The sequence below is a fragment of the Opisthorchis viverrini genome (genome assembly GCF_000715545.1).
Source record: "Opisthorchis viverrini unplaced genomic scaffold opera_v5_136, whole genome shotgun sequence".
NCBI classification, from domain to species: Eukaryota; Metazoa; Platyhelminthes; class Trematoda; order Opisthorchiida; family Opisthorchiidae; genus Opisthorchis; species Opisthorchis viverrini.
The window spans coordinates 133520-142874 of NW_008751793.1; the positions used below are offsets into that span (position 1 = coordinate 133520).

The 9355-nt window shown below is 42.5% G+C and overlaps 1 protein-coding gene across 1 annotated transcript in view; it reads right to left on the reverse strand.

The window, feature by feature from the left end:
• The window catches only part of T265_06542 (hypothetical protein), a gene marked incomplete at both ends in the record, with an annotated part of 69222 nt that overhangs the window by 59237 nt on the left and 630 nt on the right, over positions 1-9355 (reverse strand). The gene's annotated exons all lie outside the window — the stretch shown is intronic.

Below are 9355 nucleotides of genomic sequence, written 5' to 3' on the forward strand. Positions count from 1 at the left end.
CGGCATGCGTAACACATGTCCCAACCAAAGCAGCTTCTGGTGCTGGACACATTCTTCAATGGAAGTACCCGTAACACAAACAAAAACACGCTTTCCAACTGCCTCGCCGACACCAACCCACACGAGCTATGGTTTTTGGACAACGATTGTCGAACACCTGAAAACGTCTCAGTTCCGCTGTTCGAATAGGCCAAGTTTCTCAGTCATACAACAAAACAGCCCGTATTATAGCTGGATACACACGTTTCTTGAGATTCAGGGATAAACCACTCTGACGCCATAGTTTTAGGTTCTTTTTAGTGGTGTGATAAGCCTCTGTTCAGTAACACCGTCTGTGCCACAGTCAGAAAAAAGATAAGAGGTGAGGGTAACCAACTGACCGTTTATACCCTGCTGTACCTGGCTCCGGAAAACTCTGGGACAAGCCGCCAGCTGTGTAACCTTTTCCTGCTCGAGTCTTTGCTCAGGAGGTCGAAGCTCGACAACTGAGGATTATCTTCTGGTCGGTGATTTTATGAGTCTACAAGATGGTATTCAGTGACTTTACTAAGTGTTCCCTTCAATTCAGTCTAAGGCCCAAGAATTTAAAGCTCATCCAGGAGGCAGGTGCACTGATATTCCTAAGACGCATTTTGGTCGTCGCAGATGATACAGCCTTCAACAGGCTGTCTGACAAAATTCGTCTTAAGGACGCTGTTCCAGGCATACGTGGACACTACTTCTTGGAAGTGGTGAACAACAGCGATTAGCCTCTTCCCACCTACTGCCCACCTAAGGCGTGTTACAGATGGGTGCAGGAATACGGTACATTCGAGGCGCTTTGCACTACTGAGCGAATCAAGAGGGAACAAGAAACGCTTCTCGTAATCGTCCAACCCAGAACTTTATTAATTCATCTGTTGTGACATCCCGGGCTATTTTTTGGGACCTGGCTTTCCAATTCAGTTTTGACCCATGCAGACAAAAGCCCGTTGGCGAAAACGCAGCGCGAAACCATAGCATCAGGTTACGTGGGTTTCCCGTAAATTATGTGACATGTGAGCAGACACATGTGGTCCCGCACCGACGAATATCAAATCTGTCTCTTCAGGACCCACATTTAATTTTTGAATGTTGTGCCCTTTAGGGGCAAAGAAATTTTAGTGCATTTTGATTATATATATATATATATATATATGTACGCGTGCGTTCACTGAGGTCCAAGAGAGCCGCAAATTAGATATTTCTGTTGAACTCAGCTTTATGTGAGGTGGATAGTTTTTAGCGCTTGTAAACTGCTCTTTTTCGTGCTCAGCATCATCTTCCTTATGCCCATCAATATCAGTCACATCACTGTACAAAAATTTGTTTTACTGAAATACAACCGCTACCGCCTGCTTTTCGGGACCAAGGTGACTTTGAGACTTCTGCTGAGTGACTGTTGTGGTGTCCTCCGGTCCGCTATTTGACTACTACTAACTCTAAACGTGAACAAACACTTTGGCTACAAACACTGGACTAATATATTCACACTTGTGGATTAATATTGCGATCACCGGAGATTTGGAATATCAGGAAGATAGAACTTTTCTTGGTGTGGTGGTTCAACGGAATACGGAACTACGGAATCTCCTATTTTGAACTGTGAGTCAAGATTTACTTGGATTTTCTCCTTGTGAGTTTGTATCTGGCTTACATTAGTAATTTGGTTCTGTTCACTACAGACACCATGGGCCGTCAACCACACAAGTTGGTACAAACCAAGAATGGGCCGTCAGAAAACCAGTTTAGTCCAAAAGTCATGGAGGCCCCCTTCGAGGCCAGTTTTACCAGTGTAAATAGGTTCAGCTGCAACAACCTTTTGAGCCTAACTGCCATACAACCAGAAGGAAGCACGAGGACTATAATACTACCAGGTTGCCCAAGCCTAGAGAGGGGAAGTGGAGAAGCAGTGGGCGGGTTCGAACAACTGACCTTCCGGTCAGTAAATACGCGCTCTAACCCCAATTAAGCCACCTCGCCCTCGTGACCACTGTTCAAATGCACTTTGGGCCGAGGTTTTTGTACTGAGCCTTATACTGAAGGTCTGTGGCGTTTTCTAGCGGCTCGTGAGCTCCGGTTCTGGTGTAAACACCGGGTTGGACTCGGCAGTACGTTTTCGCCTTATTATGCATATGTATATAGTAAAAAGATCAAGGATCTACCAGCTACAGCAAGCCATACAGGCGTAAAATGGCTTTTCATCAGGTCACATATCCAATAGAAGCGGACACAATTGAGTATCAACGTGTGGTTGTCTACCTGTAAGCTTATAGATAGCACGTCAAAAACACGCTGAGTACACATGTGCTACAAACAAGTATCTATAATTAGGCTCCTGTGTTTAAATACATAAGGCCTTCAATTAATACAGGACCCCAAGGAGGACATCAATGTTCTGAACAGTTAATCCCTTTTTTGTGGAAGTCTAGTAAACTGCCAAAGTGACTTCCTGTGGCCACCGCTGTATAGACTAAACTGATTGTTGGCCTACCAGTTAGTCACAAGTGTGTGCATTACTTATTCCATCTGATTGGTGCAGGCCAAGCGCCGAATGCACCATGGGTCTCAAATTTTCGGTTATTCCCACGTCACTGGACCAGTTCGATCATAGTCTTCGAGTTTCCTCTTCCCGTCTAAGTCCTTGAAGATCCACACCGTGCCGAATAACTACGGATGTCTGCATACATGGCGTAATGCATTTGCAGTTCACTGACATCGTTCAATATCCAAGTAAAAAATCCAGGATGGGAAACCACCCATGACCGTCCCGAGCAAGTTTATCAAAAAATCGCTCGAAGATAAACCGATGATAAGATTAGCTCTACGGAATACTCAGTTATTAGCGTACCCACTCGGTTGGTACTCTACATAGGACCCGCGTCTTTAAATCAGTTAAAATATTGCTTTCTAAGGGCCACACTATACAATCTATTTCAATAAACTGGACACGAATCTAGAAGTCAAATAGAGCTGTTGATCTACCTAAAAACCTAGAGAGAACTAGTGAAGCACACTCATTTCAAACTAATTTGGTTTTTCGAGAGACTCACCTGGAACCCAGCTGAATCTCACGTTTGTGATATTTCCAGGCAACTGAATGTGCCGCATAAAGTCGCCTCATGTTTCAGTCGCTACGATATTCGAGATATCGCGATATTCGTAATGCACTACACATTGAGCTGCCGAAGATTCGTCGACAGTTCCAGTGTCCTGGAACAGCATCTTGGCAGGGAGGAACCCTGCCACATTCGTGAAAAAATGAAGCTCTGGATGCAACTGTCCTTCAGAGTGGAATCAAAACACATTCGGTTCTGGTATTACGCGATAACAGCCTAACGTAAGCTCAAAACATTCTGACATCTAGATACAATTCTAGGACATGCAGCACCCTCAACCTTGGTTGGTTACCGTCACATTCGACAGTGTGATAGCAGGGGCAGTTCTGCACCTTGACTTTGCCCCGGACCACGTTATAACAGGCACCGCGAAGAAAACTTTTCCGTGCGTACAACACTGGTAACAAAATTCCGTTTGTTCCAGGGCCATGTGGTATAGCACCGTCTTTTCTTGAAAAGCGGAAGGAGCTGGCAGCCCGAACAAGTCTACCACAATAACCATTCTCCTATACATAATATCCGGGTTGTAAAAATGAGCATAGTGGCATATTCTGGTCCCCGACAGGATTTTCTGACATCCAGATACTCAGCGTGAGATACACAGGACAAGCTGATCGAAACTCTACACAACTATTCAAGAAAACCGGTTATGTATGGAGCAGCGAAATGAATCCTGGGGATATGCACTCGCTGGAAGTTATCCCCTAGGATCATGGTATGCAAAAGACTCGCGGCTACGAAACATGGTCATTGCCAAGGTCAGTGCAACTGACTTTTCTTCAGTGGAATATATCGCACCAGTGGGTTTGACTGTAACCTATCCAGCTAAATGGTTTCCAGACTTTATTACGCATCACAAACCCCTTTAGTGGCTTAGATTAGCCACATTCCCATTTACCCTCCATCAATCTATATTCCACGTCAATTTGCTTTCGATGATACTTTAAATTGTTTCATTGTCCCAAACATGTTTATTTCCTCTTCCGCTTACCTAAGAGCCCCCGTGTGTATCGCACCTGTCCCTTGTATACTTGTTACAAATTCCAAGTACATCCAACCCCACGTTTGCTACAGTGTTCATCGTTACGACCTGGTTGACGCTGTCTGATGTGGTGTTACTCTACATACCAGTTGAGTAATTAGGCGTCTGAGCAGGATGAATAAATCTCATTGATTGTTTCTGCTGACCAATTTCTGCCTCGTCGTCCACCGTAGAAAATCTAATAAATGTGACGTGAAGTGCTGTATCGAGTTCTCGATGGCTTGAATCAATACTTCCTGAAGACTCAAGGAGACAGTTACCATTGGGGCCTTGTGAAATTCTGTGTGTGAAAATTCCTCGCCAGGCGCAACGCTTCGATTAGGGCTGGAAGTATCAGAAATATAAAACTCCTAAACTAATGGGGAGACGGAGCGCACACATCACAACCACAGCACTTTGTGGACAACCACTCTCACCCCAGTGCAGCCCGTATTAGTGGAGAGGATGTAGCTGACATTCCAACGTAATTCACACTCCCATATAATTCGGAAAGCATGATTGATGTTTTGACAGACCTGATAACGACAAACTTCCCATGTTTTATTCGTGGTGTTGCAACTCCTGTCATATTAAGCCTTCGGTGGATCGTGACTGCTGACCATTTTGTCAGAGCGCGTAGCGGCGTAACTGTATATCAATTGGATCCAAAAGATTATTGGTCCTCGACAGAGCACAGATTTCTGCTGAGCCACAATGATGCCCGAATAAATCAACCTCAGGCTGTCCCTCACTAGAATCTATTGGACGGGAAGTCAATACGAATACCAAGCTCGCCTTGCCATATCAGCTCGCAAAGAAAGATGTTTGCTTGTTTAATATATCGTAACGTTAGAATATATATCGAAAAAGCCCTATGAACGCCAAAATTTATGAAAATGTTAGCTGTATTTCTTGATTTTTATGCTAGATGCTAATGTTTTAAATTAATAGTGAGTTATTACCCATCAGGTGCTGTCGAGTTACCTAGCCACCACCTTATACTAATCAAAATCAAGATGCTAATCCTCAAGTCGCCATTAACAACCGATGGTGAAGTTTAATTCTCTACCGTCGGCCACTCTAGAACAAACACATTGATTTGGACTAGGATTTCGTCTGGAGAGGGATATCACCCTTATAAACCTGAGGAACGAGCCAAACGTTTTAAAGTAATAAAGTTTTGTAAACCTCACTTCAGAGAAACTTACTTTTAAATGGCTCGCGGATGGCTCTTTGGATGAAAGAAATACTAACAGCCACCCACAGTGCCAGAGCCCTGATTGTGGTGTTTCCAAGCGCCTACGTATGAGTGACTACATTTTTCAACAGTCATTCTTTTTGTCTAATATAATACAAGACACAAACTAAGTAGAGATTCTGTGGAGTCGCAGCCTAGTTACCGCGCTTGCACGGACAAAGAGGCGTGGGGAAATCATAAAAGACCAGTGGGACCCGATGTACACAGAAGCTGTTCCCGTTTATCTAGGGAATGAATGAGTAATCGGAGTCCTTGGGTTATTAATTTAAAAAATATTAAAATTTTAATCCATCACGTGCATTAATGTTTAGGTCACTCAGCAAAAGAGATAGTTGTTGCTAATTTTTTGCCCTTAAGCCATTTGGTTTGCCAAAACTTCGCCAAAAGACTGCCGGGTTAAATGGATATCCACCGACAGTATTCAAAGGCAACACAGAGTCTCGGTGCTCTGAATTGGCTAAATCAGGTCAAACTTAGTTGGAAGCACTAACGAGATCCAGAAACATGGAGCGAATAATTCGTCGCAGAGTTATTCACAAAATTACCACAAGCGACTGTTCAAACCAAGGAGTTATAAGTTCGACGTTTCTCGTGGTATGGTTCCACTGAATTATAACTCCCGATTGCAAGACGGAACTTAAACGGCATCAAGAAAAACTGCGTGCTGAGCGCATCAAATAAATCTGTACCTGAGCAGTATCATATATATAACCGTCCCAAAATCTCCGTTTATCTTAATTTAAAAATATTTCTGATTATGTAAATAGAGCGAAGCCTGTTTTTTTTAGTTAGACCTTATGGGTACTGCCAGAAGATTTCTTAAACAATAAAGAGGTCTTCAGGGCTTTTTGCCGCTGTTTATTTCAGTATTATGGTCGCTTAAGCCAAGAAGATCAAACTCCAAAAGGTGATAGAACTAAAAATCACATTGGCACCCGAAGAAAGATAAATGAACTCAAAATATGCAAACTACATCGTTTGTTGTATGACAATCTACGGCTTAAACAGTTAGCCGCAGATAGATTTTCTTCGGTTTGCAATTGCTTAAGCTCATTTTTGTGCAGTCTTTCCCCAAGAATTTAAGCTTCCTTGCCCTTTTGAGACTCCCGACTAAAGAAACTGTAACCGTTGAGTTGTTTTCTTATTTCATCGAATGTAGACAGCATAGCTGTCACCGTAATCCTCGATACAATCCGAGAAATATCTGTAAACGTTCGTCATTTTCGGTATTAAAGACGAATCCCATAGACTCTGGCGGGTGGTTTTTTGGAGGTAACTAACAGAGCGTCTTACTCCGTGGTAGCCTCTCCTCTGCCTATGCTCCAAACATTTGAGCACCGACACCTTTGCTGAATAGCTGGTGTTCTCTCTCCACATCATATACTCAGTATCAATATAATATGGTAAATTTTAACCGGCCGGATTTCGGCCTCCGTAACTTTTTGTAAACTTCTCTGTGCTATATACATATCCGACAACAGGTCTGCGTACTCACCATTCTTATACATTTTTTTAGCATCTTACAGGCAAATGACAGAGGAAACGTTGCTGCGCTACGGAAAATGCCCTATAAAAATCTTATTTCTCTCAATTAATAGCCTAATAAACAAGTGAGGCTTAAAGTAAGCCATTCGGAACGTTTAATTTCTCCCAATATTAGAGCTGTTTTATGCAAATATTTGAAGTCTTTTTGTTCAGACTTCCGCAATTTTGACTAAAAAGATGTTTGTCCCATCGTTTGCATAGAGGTATCTGCATAATCACTTTTTCTTGATGTAGTTTTAACAAAATTTAATCCAGCTAATTTACTTGACAACTTCAAGGGTGGATTGTTTTGCACTACTAATTCATTACATACTTGTCGGAGTTATGGATGAAATCAGCTACTGAGCAAACATTTGTGCCTTCTAAAGTATTGTGACATGTATGGCTTTAGAAAAGATGGCCGAATCAGAAAATATGAGAAAGTGCTGTGACAGTCAAACCGGTCTGGGCTGCTAAAGCGTGTAATATAAAAAAATTCAAATGTTTATTTAGACATGATACACTGACTCTTGGTCCGTTGAATACCCAATGATTTTTTATACCCCGCAGACATGCTTTTGTCTTGACTTCTTTATTTGCCATGTTATTTGCCAAATACCTCATCGGAAGGTTGGACCCATGGAATTGAAAACCTGCCAGTTTACACATGAAAAGACAAGCCCGACGCCCTCAACCATTCCAGGGCATCGTTGCAAAAAATGAGCTTATCAAGAAACGAACTTAAATAACTAAGTACTTCCGGATGTAATAAGTTTTATCTGGATCACAATATGGAATTGTGAAAAAAACTTCCCGATTTTCCTATCTGAATGCTCCCAAAACGGCCGACATGCACGGCAAAAGATTGCATGTTCATCGATAAAATTCCTTGGGACTTCAGTAAGGCCCTCGTTTGTAAGAGTAGTCACTGCTTTTGTTTAGCAAGTTATCAGTGTCGTCAGTTCATTTTGGTTGGGAAACTTTGCCCTTCTTCGAAGTTTTATGACGTCAATGAGGATGTACTTGGGGTTGTGTCGCGGAACATCTACTCCTCAGTGTTTGCATCTAACATACACCGACATATGTTGGCTGTAACTGACCTGCTTGTATTACCCTATTTTATGTAACCGCTCACACATGGAGGCATACACAAAATTCATAGCCCCATACTCGTGATATTTGTTCACATATAACTCAGAATATCAATCCAGGTCATACATCTTCATCTTTATCACTTACAGTAGTGCAAAGTTAATGTACACTTATACTTCACTATCACAACTGGTCACGGAAATTCTTGCGCATGTTTTTAGTTGGAAACTCAAAGGTCTGAAAAAATTCGAGGAGATTAAGTGATACTAACTTGTTGTAAAATGAACGTATGTTCCTCATAGCTAGTCTGCAACATTATAGATCCCGTTAACAGAAATTGCGACAGGGAATAAGAAAACCTAAACGGAAACAACTCCAGGTCTTTGCAAGCCGGAGCCGCGTCAAGCACACATAACCGAAGTTTATGTGCGCCTTTCTGAACCGGCCGGCATCATTAAGGATGGTGTCCATTGCTGCAAAAGAACGCCAAATGATATGAGACGGCGGAAAACATTCTGACTAGCGTACTCACAGGTCTCCTTGAGACCTTGCGTAAAAGTCGCCAACGAGTTTCTGCAGTACGATTTTCCATTCCATTTTTCTGCCACGAGGGCGAAAAACAATCGAATGGAATGGGTTTCGTTTGTCGTTATCCTCCTAAATCCGAAACCACCAAAATATGCGTAGATTTGGTGTTGCTGGAGGCCAGGTTTGCTCACTCTGGATTGCCGAAACAAGTGTATAAACATACCATTCATCTTTTTCCTGTAATCTCATTGCCCCACAGTGTATTTATTTGTTCGGCCCTTTTTTGGCACCCTGAGAATGACCCATAAAAGGCACCCCTTTATGACGTGCAAAACTGATCTTTAGCCCAATCACCCAGGATTGAGCTATCCAAAGGTGTAACTTACTTTCGAAGCGGCTTACAGGGCAGTGACCAAATAGTTGAAGCTGGTGACAGATAGGTCCTTGCGGACCAGCAGCGAAACCAGGCTACCAGAGCACAAACCGGGATTAGCAAGTGTCCAGTCCCACACACCTGTGGCTTCTACAGGATAGCTTCACGACCGACGGAAACACTCAATATTTCCTAGTGTCATTCAAATAAGAACAAAGCTAATTATTTTCTCTCTTAATCTGCTAAGAAAACGTGGCCTATTGTGGTGATTCTGGAAAGGTGCCATTGGCAACCAGGTAATAATGGTCACATTGATGACACGAGAGAGACCAGTGAGATTACTGTAGCTTACAGGCAGGAAGGATTGGTTCCCCGTGGACTGGAACATATATATATATATATATATATATATATATATATAT